At 49.2% G+C, this 14,165-nt stretch overlaps 1 protein-coding gene across 2 annotated transcripts in view; it reads right to left on the bottom strand.

The window, feature by feature from the left end:
- The window catches only part of LOC121577746 (rap1 GTPase-activating protein 1), a 202,286-nt gene that overhangs the window by 66,626 nt on the left and 121,495 nt on the right, over positions 1 to 14,165 (bottom strand). The window contains exon 1 of one of the 2 annotated variants that reach the window (XM_041891600.2): positions 12,714 to 13,023. The exons of the other annotated variant lie outside the window; for it this stretch is intronic. The gene's annotated coding sequence lies outside the window, so the exon portion shown is untranslated. Of the gene's footprint in view, positions 1 to 12,713; positions 13,024 to 14,165 lie in introns of those variants that run through there. 2 annotated transcript variants of the gene reach the window in all.

Here is a 14,165-nt window from a genome sequence, read left to right as displayed (position 1 = left end):
AGAGGCAGAGGTTTGAGGTGAAGCGGCGCTGGCGCTCTGCAGGAGTGAGGGAGGCTCGCCCAATCTCCATAGGCTCAGACTGATCAAGCTGACCTGGGTGAGTGGCAGTAGATGACAGGAGCCCAGTCGGATCTCTCCGAATGCCGGTAGTAGGTGGACCTTGGCGCCCCCTCTCACGACGACGGGTCTGTATCCTTCTGTCGATCCTGACAGTCAGTGCGATGGCTTCATCAAGAGTGGAAGGCAGTTCATGGGAGACCAACTCGTCCTTGATATAGTCAGCCAAACTATGGAAGAACGCGTCCCACCAACGATGGTGTGTTCCAAGAACTTCGTCTAGCCAGGGTTCGGAAGTCGATGGAATGGTCTGCGACTGTACGTCTGCCTTGTCGAATACTGAACAGTTCACGAGACGCCTCTGCGGTGGGTGAATCCAGGTCAAACACCTTCAGCATCTCCTCAGCAAACAGGTCGAAGGTTGCACATGCGGGGGTTTGACGTTCGAACTCTGCTGTTCCCCAGAGTCGAGCTCGGCCCGTCAGGTGAGTGATGGCATACCCAACTTTAGCCCCCTCCGTGGCGAAGGTCCTTGGCTGCAAGGAGAACTGAAGTCGGCAGCTAGTCAGGAATGGCCGGACCTGGGTTGAATCGCCGTTGAACCGCTCGGGGTTTCCAATCTTGGGTTCCGGAGCAGCGGCTGCAATGACCGGGGCAGGTAACTCGGGGGCTGGGCTGGTGGGCAGACTGGCTGGGGTAAGGTTGGTGAGGAGTTGAATGATCATGGCGAAGTTGTTGTTGCTGCTGCTGGAACTGCTGCTCATGCTCATCGGTTTCCATGTCGGGAAAGTGTGCGCTGAGTCCATAATGGTCAGATCGTACTGTCACGGTTCAGACAGACGACCAGAGGACCACAATTGCGTCACACCAGAAAGTTTATTAAACTTAAGGGAAAAGGGAAGTAGGGAGTGAATGAAGGCTCCAGGGGTAACAGGGATCCCGTCCAATGCGCTGGGTCTGTGCCCCCCCAGTGGCAGCGATGCGTCCTATGAAGCCGGTGGTGGGTGGTCCAGAAGTCCTGGGGGAAGACACAGACACAACAGGGCGGAATGAAACCAGGCAGCAGTACAGTTCAAGGGAAATCCAAAATACGTAGTAGCAAGGCAGAAGGCTGGTCAGAGTTACCGGGATTGAAGAGTAGTCAGGAGTCGTAATGGCAGAAGCAGGTCTGGATCTCCTGAGGCAGAAGAGTATCCAAAAAACAGGCAGGTCCGGGGTCACAAAACCAGGGTGAGCCAGAAGCGCGAGCAAACAGGTTCCGGGTGTGAGCTTTGCAGACGATCTGACACCGGAGAGCTGAAAGACAGGGCCTTAAATACTGGGAGAGGTTAGTGGGTAATGCAGCGCAGCTGGCAGAGTAATTAGAGCCGAGCAGAGCAGGGACAGGTGGAGCTAGTTAGGCTGAGTAGAGAGAGGGAGGTGAGCAGAGTGGAAGCAAATTAAGGTGGTAACCCGGTGGAGTGAGAGGGCTCATGACAGCTGACAACAAAATCACACAGAAATTATCAATGGAAATCAAATGTATCAACCCATGGAGGTCTGGATTTGGAGTCACCCTCAAAATTAAAGTGTAAAACCACACTACAGGCTGATCCAACTTTGATGTAATGTCCTTAAAACAAGTCAAAATGAGGCTTGGTAGTGTGTGTGGCCTCCATGTGCCTGTATGACCTCCCTACAATGCCTGGGCATGCTCCTGATGAGGTGGCGGATGGTCTCCTGAGGGATCTCCTCCCAGACCTGGATGGAGCGAGACATGATGTCCCAGATGTGCTCAATTGGATTCAGGTCTGGGGAACGGGCGGGCCAGTCCATAGCATCAATGCCTTCCTCTTGCAGGAACTGCTGACACACTCCAGCCACATGAGGTCTAGCAATGTCTTGCATTAGGAGGAACCCAGGGCCAACCGCACCAGCATATGGTCTCACAAGGGGTCTGAGGATCTCATCTCGGTACCTAATGGCAGTCAGGCTACCTCTGACGAGCACATGGAGGGCTGTGCGGCCCCCCAAAGAAATGCCACCCCACACCATGACTGACCCACCGCCAAACCGGTCATGCTGGAGGATGTTGCAGGCAGCAGAACGTTCTCCACGGCGTCTCCAGACTCTGTCACGTCTGTCACGTGCTCAGTGTGAACCTGCTTTCATCTGTGAAGAGCACAGGGCGCCAGTGGCGAATTTGCCAATCTTGGTGTTCTCTGGCAAATGCCAAACGTCCTGCACGGTGTTGGGCTGTAAGCACAACCCCCCACCTGTGGACGTCGGGCCCTCATACCACCCTCATGGAGTCTGTTTCTGACCGTTTGAGCAGACACATGCACATTTGTGGCCTGCTAGAGGTCATTTTGCAGGGCTCTGGCAGTGCTCCTCCTGCTCCTCCTTGCACAAAGGCGGAGGTAGCAGTCCTGCTGCTGGGTTGTTGCCCTCCTACGGCCTCCTCCACGTCTCCTGATGTACTGGCCTGTCTCCTGGTAGCGCCTCCATGCGCTGGACACTACGCTGACAGACACAGCAAACCTTCTTGCCACAGCTCGCATTGATGTGCCATCCTGGATGAGCTGCACTATCTGAGCCACTTGTGTGGGTTGTAGACTCCGTCTCATGCTACCACTAGAGTGAAAGCACCGCCAGCATTCAAAAGTGACCAAAACATCAGCCAGGAAGCATAGGAACTGAGAAGTGGTCTGTGGTCACCAACTGCAAAACCAGTCCTTTATTGGGGGTGTCTTGCTAATTGCCTATAATTTCCACCTGTTGTCTATTCCATTTGCACAACAGCATGTGAAATGTATTGTCAATCAGTGTTGCTTCCTAAGTGGACAGTTTGATTTCACAGAAGTGTGATTGACTTGGAGTTACATTGTGTTGTTTAAGTGTTCCCTTTATTTTTTTGAGCAGTGTAAATTGATGCAGGAGTGCTGGGGGAGTTGACCAATCAAGTTCAAGTGAAGATGTTTTTCATATCCACTTCTAAATCCATTGTCAAAACATGCTCTACCAGCCAGTTGAGAATTATAGGGTTAAAGGGTTAAGGAGTAAGGATTGTCACAACAACCCATCTCTGGTTGGCATGGGAAGGTATGTAAACTAGCTAATATGTAAATCCCCCCCCCACACACACACACTCACAGCACATACGGTCGTATGCATGAACACGCCCCGTATGCACACACACACACACGCATGCACACACAGACACACACACATTTCCATCACATGGCACAGGGGGTGGTTTGGAGGTTCAACAAGCCTATTTACAAAGTGGTCTTGTTTCTCAGAAATACTTTATCTGCAAATTGCAGCTCTACTCTGAAGGGTTCCCTGCCCATTAACCCTGCTGCATCCCTCAGTGCACACCACTGAACATCACTGACAATACACTGTTGAACTGGAGCAGAGGTGTATGAATACATTTCTCAATCTACTCTATAGCCTTTAGCTACGCCCACTTTTGGCAGCACTTCCACATTCCGATTAGCCAGTCCGCCTACTTCCTGTAACACTGGAAACTAGCTATCTACTTGTCTGTCGCAAAGTTGTTCTACACTCGGTGCATATTATCAAAATGTGATGTCAGGTTTGAAGATGTAATTACTATTTAGCTAATGTTATTGAACACATCAATAACACGTGAGTGAATTAATTAATTGGACAGCTCAAATCCATTAGTTAGCGAATGTTAGCTAGCTAGTGAATTAGCTTTAGCCATTCTGTCACGATCGTCTGAGGAAGCGGACCAATACGCAGCGCGTTGAGTGAACATGATGACTTTATTTAATCAAAGCAACCACGAAAACAAATAAACGAATGACGATAGTGAAGTCCACAGTGACAAATGACTGTACATGGAACAAAAACCCACAACCCTCATGAGAACACAAACAGTTTAAATATGGCTCCCAATCAGAGATAACGAGCCGACAGCTGTCACTCGTTACCTCCGATTGGGAGTCACATGAACAATCAAGAACCACCACAACATAGAAATGAACACCTAGAAACCAACATAGAAATACACCCAAAAGAAAATGAACAACCCTGGCTCAATAATCAAAGTCCATGGAGCCAGAGTGTCACAGTACCCCCCCTAAAGGTGCGAACTCCGGGCGCACCAGCATACAGTCTAGGGGAGGGTCTGGGTGGGCGTCTGTCCATGGTGGCGGCTCTGGCACTGGTCGTGGTCCCCACCCCACCATAGTCACTACCCGCTTACGTAGCCTCCTCCAAATGACCACCCCCCAACTAAACCCCACAGGATTAAGGGGCAGCACTGGACTAAGAGGCATCACCGGACTCAGGGGCAGCACCGGACTAAGGGGCAGCACCGGGCTAAGGGGCAGCACCGGGCTAAGGGGCAGCACCGGACTAAGGGGCAGCACCGGGCTAAGGGGCAGCACCAGGAGAAGGGGCAGCACCAGGATAAGGGGCAGCACCAGACTAAGGGGCAGCACCAGACTAAGGGGCAGCACCAGACTAAGGGGCAGCACCGGACTAAGGGGCAGCACCGGACTAAGGGGCAGCACCAGGATAAGGGGCAGCACCAGGAGAAGGGGCAGCACCAGACTAAGGGGCAGCACCAGACTAAGGGGCAGCACCAGACTAAATGGCGGATCCTGGCTGGCTGGCTCTGGCAGATCCTGGCTGGCTGGCGGATCCTGGCTGGACGGCTCTGGCGGATCCTGGCTGGACGGCTCTGGCGGATCCTGGCTGGACGGCTCTGGCGAATCCTGGCTGGACGGCTCTGGCGGATCCTGGCTGGACGGCTCTGGCGGATCCTGGCTGGACGGCTCTGGCGGATCCTGGCTGGACAGCTCTGGCGGATCCTGGCTGGACAGCTCATGGCTGGCTGACGGATCTGGCTGCTCATGGCTGGCTGACGGATCTGGCTGCTCATGGCTGGCTGACGGATCTGGCTGCTCATGGCTGGCGGAAGGCTCTGGCTGCTCATGGCTGGCTGACGGATCTGGCTGCTCATAGCTGGCGGAAGGCTCTGGCTGATCCTGTCTGGCGGAAGGCTCTGGCTGATCCTGTCTGGCGGAAGGCTCTGGCTGATCCTGTCTGGCAGACGGCTCTGGCTGATCCTGTCTGGCGGAAGGCTCTAGCGGCTCCTGTCTGGCGGAAGGCTCTAGCGGCTCCGATCTGGCGGACGGCTCTGAAGGCTCATGGCAGACGGGCGGCTTTGCAGGCTCAGTACAGACGGGCGGCTTTAGCGCCGTAGGGGCAGACGGGTAGTTCAAGCGCCGTTGGGCAGACGGGCAGTTCAGGCACCGTTGGGCAGACGGGCAGTTCAGGCGCCGTTGGGCAACGGGCAGTTCAGGCCCCGTTGGGCAGACGGCAGATTCTGGCCGTCTGAGGCGCACCGTAGGCCTGGTGCGTGGTGCCGGAACTGGAGGTACCGGGCTGAGGACACGCATCTCAGGGCTAGTGCGGGGAGAAGGAACAGGGCATGCTGGGCCCTGGGGACGCACCGTAGGCCTGATGCGTGGTGCCGGAACTGGTGGTCCCAGGCTGAGGACACGCATCTCAGGGCTTTTATGGTGCGTGGAGCAGGAACAGGCCGGGCTGGGCTGGCGACGCGCACCGTATCCCTGGTGCGAGTGGCCGGAACAGGCCGGGCCGGGCTGGCGAGCGCACCGTATCCCTGGTGCGTGGAGCAGGAACAGGCCGGGCTGGGCTGGCGACGCGCACCGTATCCCCTGGTGCGAGTGGCCGGAACAGGCCGGGCCGGGCTGGCGAAGCGCACCATATCCCTGGTGCGTGGAGCAGGAACAGGCCGGGCTGGGCTGGCGACGCGCACCGTATCCCTGGTGCGAGTGGCCGGAACAGGCCGGGCCGGGCTGGCGAAGCGCACCATATCCCTGGTGCGTGGAGCAGGAACAGGCAGAGCTGGGCTGGCGACGCACATCGTGGACCTGGTGCGTGGAGTAGGAACAGGCCGGTCCGTACCGGGAACACACACCACTGGCCTTAACTGGGGATCAGGAACGGGCCGGACCGGACTGGTAACACACTTCAGTCTCTCACGCCGTGCCACAACAACTTCCCTCCCTCTACTCGCCAATGGCTCCCGTAATCCGATAGCCTTCTCTCCACGTCTCCCTGTAGCAGCCTCCTGCTGCCCAGCCGCCCAAGCCATGTGCCCCCCCCCAAAAACTTTTTGGGGTTGCCTCTCGTCCTTCCAACGATGATGGCCCTGCTGACGCCGTTGCTCCTCTCTCGCCAGGGCCTTGATCTTCCCCCAAGGTCCCTTGCCCCCGAGCATGTCCTCCCAGGACCACGATTTGCCCACCTGGGCCATCGCCAGCCTCTCGATCTCCTTACCAGGCGCTTCCTCCCATGTCCAGCTGTCTTGCTCCTGGACACGCTGCTTGGTCCTTCTATGGTGGGTTTTTCTGTCACGGTCGTCTGACGAATGAGTAGACCAAAGCGCAGCGCGTTGAGTGAACATGACTTTATTAAGATAAAGTACACTAACCAAAACAATAAACACTGACGAAACGTGAAGTCCAACAGTACACGACTGAACACGGAACAAAAACCCACAACCCTCATGAGAACACAAACAGTTTAAATATGGCTCCCAATCAGAGATAACGAGCCGACAGCTGTCACTCGTTACCTCCGATTGGGAGTCACATGAACAATCAAGAACCACCACAACATAGAAATGAACACCTAGAAACCAACATAGAAATACACCCAAAAGAAAATGAACAACCCTGGCTCAATAATCAAAGTCCATGGAGCCAGAGTGTCACACATTCATGTTATTTTGCTAGCTAGCTAGCTATTAAACTACTGTAGATATATTTTTTGGTATCTAGCTAGTTATAGCTGATTTAGAAACTGTGGCTGAAGTCTCTACTCAAGTAACTAGCTAACTAGCTTTTCTTGGCTAGAATGGCTAACATTAGCTTGGTCTTGTCTAGGAATCAAGAAGAGGGAAATATGCAAGATGGGATGTGTACAGCCAGAGAGGATAGGCAAAGCAAGAGGGATAACTGTGGGCAAAATCTTCTTCTCCAGCAAGTGGCTTTTTTTTTTTTTTTTCACTCATCAAGCGAATACTTTTTGTATGGAGGTCAATGAGGGCGTGTCAAATTTGGTCAACAAAAATGTGTATGCTACGTGAGGCTTATTTGATCTAATAGAAGTTTCGTAATGCTTAGGTTGTTACGAGTGTACTGATATACGTAGGACACGTGACATCCCGGCAACTTTGAGAAAAAACACATTATATCGGAGTTGTTCCTCTTGTTCACATGCGTATCTGCCCTCTCATTGGCTAGAATGGTCCCACCTGATCTTGCTTCTTCCCGACTACCTTGCTATTTTAATTGTATAAGTGGCCACTTGAGTATCTGGTCAATATAATGGATAATCTGTGGTACAGCTGTCTGTGTTGTGCCAAGACGATGTGAGAGCAAGCTGCTGCAAAGATCAGAAGGTTAGGTGCGACCTAGGTAGATTTCAATGCATAATCTTTTTGATTGGCTTACTAAATGAACTGCTTTTCATGCAAAGTGTTTGCTAGATACATTCTGATATAGCTGCCGTTCTGAGTAGGCCGAGTCATACTGTCAAAAATGGGACCTGGTGTGTCACTGCTTGGCACTCAGCATTAAGAAGATAGATTGGCGGTGAGGCAATGCGATAGACTCGTGTCCTGTCCAGGGGGTGTACTTGTACATCAAGCTGCCTCACGCTACAGAAACAGGAGTTGATCCTATGAGCCGTTCCGGCTCGCACAAGCTAAGGCTTGTGCAAGGCTACTTACTTATACAATGCAACCCTTTCCTTTACGTCTTTCCTTGATACCATTCACACCTCTGTCCAACATGGGCGCGATGGATAAATCATTTTCAGTCAGACAAACTGTAGGCTACTGATTAACAACAGGTAACCTACAGCCTATGTAGTGTAAATGATGCATTAGATAATGATTGATGATCATACTTGCTGTAGTCTGATCTTTTTGGGCCAGAATATGATCTACTAATGTCTAGGCCATTTCATTCGTTGCCAAAATTAGGGGGCAGTGAAGAAACTTGCCAGAAGTGAACATGTGTAGAATGCATTGGTGATTCACATTGTCCTATGTAAATGTGTAAACAGAGGACATCCAAGAGATTTTATGGAAGAACAGTAGTTCTTATAACATACAGTTGAAGTCAGAAGTTTACATACACCTTAGCCAAATACATTTAAACTCAGTTTTTCACAATTCCTGACATTTAATCCTAGTAGAAATGCCCTGTCTTAGGTCAGTTAGGATCACCACTTTATATAAAGAATGTGAAATGTCAGAATAATTGCAGAGAGAATGATTTATTTCTTTCATCACATTCTCAGTGGGTCAGAAGTTTACATACACTCAATTAGTATTTGGTAACATTGCCTTTAAATTGTTTAACTTGGGTCAAACATTTCGGGTAGCCTTCCACAAGCTTCCCACAATAAGTTAGGTGAATTTTGGCCCATTCCTCCTGACAAAGCTGGTGTAACTGAGTCAGGTTTGTAGGCCTCCTTGCTCACACACGCATTTTCAGTTCTGCCCACACATTGTCTATAGGATTGAGGTCAGGGCTTTGTGATGGCCACTCCAATACCTTGACTTTGTTGTCCTTAAGCCATTTTGCCACAATTTTGGAAGTATGCTTGGGGTCATTGTCCATTTGGAAGACCCATTTGCGACCAAGCTTTAACTTCCTGACTGCTGTCTTGACATGTTGCTTCAATATATCCACATCATTTTCCTTCCTCATGATGCCATCTATTTTGTGAAGTGCACCAGTCCCTCCTGCAGCAAAGCACCCCCACAGCATGATGCTGCCACCCCCGTGCTTCACGGTTGGGATGGTGTTCTTCGGCTTGCAAGCGTCCACCTTTTTCCTCCAAACATAACGATGGTAATTTTGTTTCATCAGACCAGAGGACATTTCTCCAAAAAGTACGATCTTTGTCCCCATGTGTAGTTGCAAACCGTAGTCTGGCTTTTTTATGGCGGTTTGGGAGCAGTGGCTTCTTTCTTACTGAGCGGCCTTTCAGGTTATGTCGATATAGGACTCGTTTTACTGTGGATATAGATACATTTGTACCTGTTTCCTCCAGCATCTTCACAAGGTCCTTTGCTGTTCTGGGATTGATTTGCACTTTTCGCACCAAAGTACGTACATCTCTAGGAGACAGAACGCGTCTCCTTCCTGAGCGGTATGACGGCTGCGTGGTCCCATGGTGTTTATACTTGCGTACTATTGTTTGTACAGATGAACGTGGTACCTTCAGGCGTTTGGAAATTGCTCCCAAGGATGAACCAGACTTGTGGAGGTCTACACATTTTTTTCTGAGGTCTTGGCTGATTTCTTTTGATTTCCCCATGATATCAAGCAAAGAGGCACAGAGTTTGAAGGTAGGCCTTGAAAAACATCCACAGGTACACCTCCAATTGACTCAAATGATGTCAATTAGCCAATCAGAAGCTTCTAAAGCCATGACATTATGTTCTGGAATTTCCCAAGCTGTTTAAAGGCACAGTCAACTTACTTCTGACCTACTGAAATTGTGATACAGTGAAATAATCTGTCCATAAACAATTGTTGGAAAAATGACTTGTGTCATGCACAAAGTAGATGTCCTAACTGACTTGCCAAAACTATAGTTTGTTAACAAGAAATTAGTGGAGTGGTTGAAAAACGAGTTTTAATGACTCCAACCTAAGTGTATGTAAACTTCTGACTTCAACTGTAGGTTGACCCTATTACGGCGGTAATGATGCTCTTTGTTTGCTTGCTTCTTTCATTTTGGCTCTATAGTATTTTCAGAGATGCTGAAAGTGGTTGTCAGTTTCTATGTCTCACTAGGCAGGCCTAGACAGAAACGCTCCTTTACTAGAATTATTTAATATATTCAATATGAAAACACAGTAGAAAGACGTCGGAGAGCTCATGTCAAATGCTTTTCTAAACCAAAGCATGCCCGTCATAATACCGTCCCATTAAAAAGCAGGGCCTTGCTGTGCTTATGCCAACCAACAACAGCACAACACGTTGGCATCAGGTATTAGTCTGGTTTAGATAGCGGCTGGGTAAGGCCCAGACACTAATACACAGGGAGTCACTACAGGTACGGAGCGATTAGAGGGATCAGCCTGAAACCTGTCACCTCACCCCAGGAACACACAAAGCCTGCTTAATGGCTCTGACCACAGGAGCAGAATGTGTGTGTGCGTGCGTGTGCGTGCCTGTCAATCGCAGCTTAAAAGCCACCTAACAACGCACACATACAGGGAGTGTATCATCATCTCACTAAGGGTGAATTTTAACGGAGGGTGAGTTTGACAGAGATAAGAGATGATGGTCTCACAGTGTGACTGATGACAGCATCAATACTATCCTATATGTGTCACATCACAATACCAATTACCTGTGATGAGGTGTGAATGACGGAGTCAGGCGCAGGAGGTAAAACACAGAAATCCAGAGTTTATTCAGTGTACATGAATAAAGCGCAGCAAGCGTCAAAACGAAACTAGCACAAGGGAAAAATCCACCTTGGCTACATACAAGGAAAGAGTAGCTCAACCGAGCTACTCACTCTCACAATGAACAATCACTCACAAAGGACAAGGGACAGAGGGAACACTTATACACAGACTATTGAGGGAATGAGTACCAGGTGTGTGTGATTGACAAAACAAGACAAGACAAATGGAGTGATGATAAATGGAGCGGTAGTGGCTAGTAAGCCGGTGACGACGAACGCCGAAACCTGCCCGAGCAAGGAGGAGGGGCAGCCTCCGCTGAATTCGTGACAGTACCGGGACACCTACCATACTATGAATGTTCTAAAAAATACACTGAAACACCAAGTCCAGATCAATGGTTTTGTGCACCTCGAGTTAGTACTACTAATATAGTACAGTACAGTCTAGTACAGTAATCTAATATAACAATGTAAAAACTATTTTTATTTAATAGTGACACTGGCCTAACTGACAGAAAACAGTGTGAAACAGGTGATTGGTGCTGGTGGTCATCCATGCGTGCCTCAGTTAAAATACTCTAACGGAGGAGTGATTGGCAGACAGAGGGAATTTCCTGGTGCAGGGCTAATCTGGGAAACTGAATCAGAGAATGAGAGTTATGCAACCATTATATAATACAGCTGTCCAAAGAGGACAAGAGGTCACCAACCTTCAATCACAACTGATTAAGATGCCACTACCATGAATTCTATGTGTGCGTGTTTGTTTGTGTGTCCCACACCGACCGTGGAAACTTCCAGTCAGGGAGAGCATTTTAAACCTGGACAGCCTTCCTCCTCACAGTACTGCTGGGTCATGGGCTCTGATAAGAAAATGCAAATTAGGGTACACCTGGAAATACAAATGAACTGGACAGGTTTGCATGTATTGCAACAAAATGGAACGACATTCATTTCTCTAGTCCCTGAGCTGCAGCGAAAGAGTGTGTCACGGATTCTGCCGAGGCTGCTCCTCCTCCTTGTACGAGCAGGCGTCGGCGGTCGCCGTCCCCGGAGTACTAGCTGCCACCGATCTTTGTTCTGTGTGTGATTGCTTTTGTCTGTCTGTCACACCTGTGTCCAATTGTTTATTGATCACCTGTCCTATAAGTTCTGTCTGTTTGCTTAGTAGGATTGTGTGTTGTTGTTCGCCTGTCGTAGTGCTGCGTGTTTCGTTTCTTGTTTTCTGTTTTAGTGTTTTACGCATTGTGCGTAATGCTCGCCTCTGTGTTTTTCGAGGCAGTTTGTTTACCGTTTCCTTGTTGGATTATTTGAGTAAACTCTGTTGGACTGAGCCTCGGTGTCCTGCGCCTGACTTCCACCCCACATACACCTCACCTCTTGACAGAGTGAAAGAGAAAGACGATAGAGAGAGAGCGGGAGAGTGAGAGAGAGAGAAAGAGAGAGAGAGAGCAGGAAAAGAAAGCGAGCGAGAACATGTTTGCGCCAAGACAATGGCTCAATATCCTCAGTCCAATGTTCCCAGTTGGGTATAATCCATACCAGTCATACTGTATAAATACATTGATAAGCCTGCAATGTGGAGGGCAAATATTCACTGATTATTGGTGCAACCAAGAGATGGATACCATGGTTCAAGATGCAGTAAAAATTCAATTTGATCTAGTGATTAACTTCAGCAGCAAAATCAAGTCTGTTGAGGAGTGCTTATATTATAAAGTATCATACCAACATGTACTTAATGAATAAGGTATCAAAGCATAATAGTAAAAGCATAATCAAGACAGTGAGAATATAAACATTTACATCCAAAAGTATTGAATGTGTCTCTGACACAAATTGTTATCTCATCAGGATTGCAAACGTAGCCTACAGACATAAAACCATGAATCCAAGCACTATCAGATTCCTGGATTGTTATCATGTATACAACCACTCTACTACACCAACATGCTCAGTAATCCCCTGCCTTCTTATAGCTAACAATAGCTAGAGTTAATGGTTCTGTCGTCCTCTCTCACTGCCCCACTCCACTGGTCATCTAGCCACACACACACACATTATAGTTACCGGAGCTTAACCAGCCAGTCCAGCCAGCCAGAACACAAACAGACAGGAGGCAATCAAATCAACTGCAGCAGCTAATGCACAATGAAAGCAGAGTTACTTACTCTAGGCATCAGGGCGTGAGCAGAGCGAGCAGAGTGCAGAGTACAGAGGCAGGGTCCAGCATGGGATGAAGACATCAGTGGAAGATCAGCACTGCTCTATGCAGCAGAACCTAGCCAGGAGACCGCTGATGGAAAGTGCTGGAGACACCTATTTCTCTCCTTCTCGCTCTCTCCGTCTCTCACCTGCTCTTAGTTTCTCCCTCCCCCTTTTACTTCCTTGCTTCACAGAGTGGTCTTTCGCTTCTCTCTTTCCTTCTCTCACTTTACCTCTCTGTCTGACTCAGTCGTAGTGCTCTAACACCAGCTGTCGGAGCTCAGCCTCTCCTGCCATATGATGCTGTGGAAGGCTCCCCCTCCCTTCCTCTCACACATATACTCCCTCTCTCTTTATTTTCCTCTCCATCCCTCTCTCTCTCTCTTTCCTCACTCACTCTCACATGTACACACACACCACATGCACATACTCTCTCTCTTTCCCTCTCTCTCTCCTTTCTCTCACTCTTTCTCTAACTTTAACAAGGGAGACGGAGAAGCATGTCCATCCAAGCTGTTAGTTATTGGTTCACTTAGCATTCCTCTCACTGTGACTCCTTGATAAAAGGGCAATGTTCATATGAGTGACTAGAGTGCAGTGGGTGTATGGAGTGGCCGGGAATCATGACGTGAAGTGCTAAGTCACTCACTCATCCCTGTCGCACCGACTGGCGCATAGGGCAGCAACAAAGCCACTCCATTCTGTCTGTCTCTGGCCATCTTCTCCAGCTCTGCTGATGTTGTTGAAGCTCGGTCTTGATTGTCCTCCGCCACGTTGTCGTGGGCCTCCCCCTCTCACGTCTGCTCTCTGGAGTCCAATGGACAGCTATACTTGGGATAGAGTCTGTACTCTTTCTCAGTACGTGTCCAATCCAGCTCCAGTGGCATCTCTTGAGTATGGCATCCATGGCTTCCTGCTTCGTTTGTCTAAGGAGGTTGGTGTTTGATATTGTGTTTGGCCAGAAGATGTCCATGATTCTCCAGAGACAAATTGTGTGAAAGGTATCTTGTTTTTTCAGGTCTGCTTCTGTTATTTTCCAGCATTCTGAACCATAAAGGAGAGTTGTCAGTACAGCTCTGGTATATTTATTTTATGTCATTTAGCAGATGCTCTTATCCAGAGCAACTTACAGGAGCAATTAGGGTTAAGTGCCTTGCTCAAGGGCACATCAACAGATTTTTCACCTAGTCTGCTCGGGGATTAGAACCGGCGACCTTTCGGTTACAGGCACAACCCTCTTAACCACTAAGCTACAAGCCGCCCCCAAGGTAAGGTTTTGTATTTGTGCTATATTGTCCAGATTTCCAGAACTTTGTAAAAATTGCTCTTGCTTTATTGACTCTGGTGCAGATGTTTTTGATGGTGCCTCCATTATGGCATGCGGTGCTCCCAAGGTAAGTAAAACTGCGGGTTAACTC

This window comes from Coregonus clupeaformis, chromosome 12 (genome assembly GCF_020615455.1).
Source record: "Coregonus clupeaformis isolate EN_2021a chromosome 12, ASM2061545v1, whole genome shotgun sequence".
Classification (NCBI taxonomy): Eukaryota; Metazoa; Chordata; class Actinopteri; order Salmoniformes; family Salmonidae; genus Coregonus; species Coregonus clupeaformis.
The sequence above is the reverse complement of the archived record's forward strand: the minus strand, read 5'-3'. Positions and strand labels throughout refer to the sequence as shown.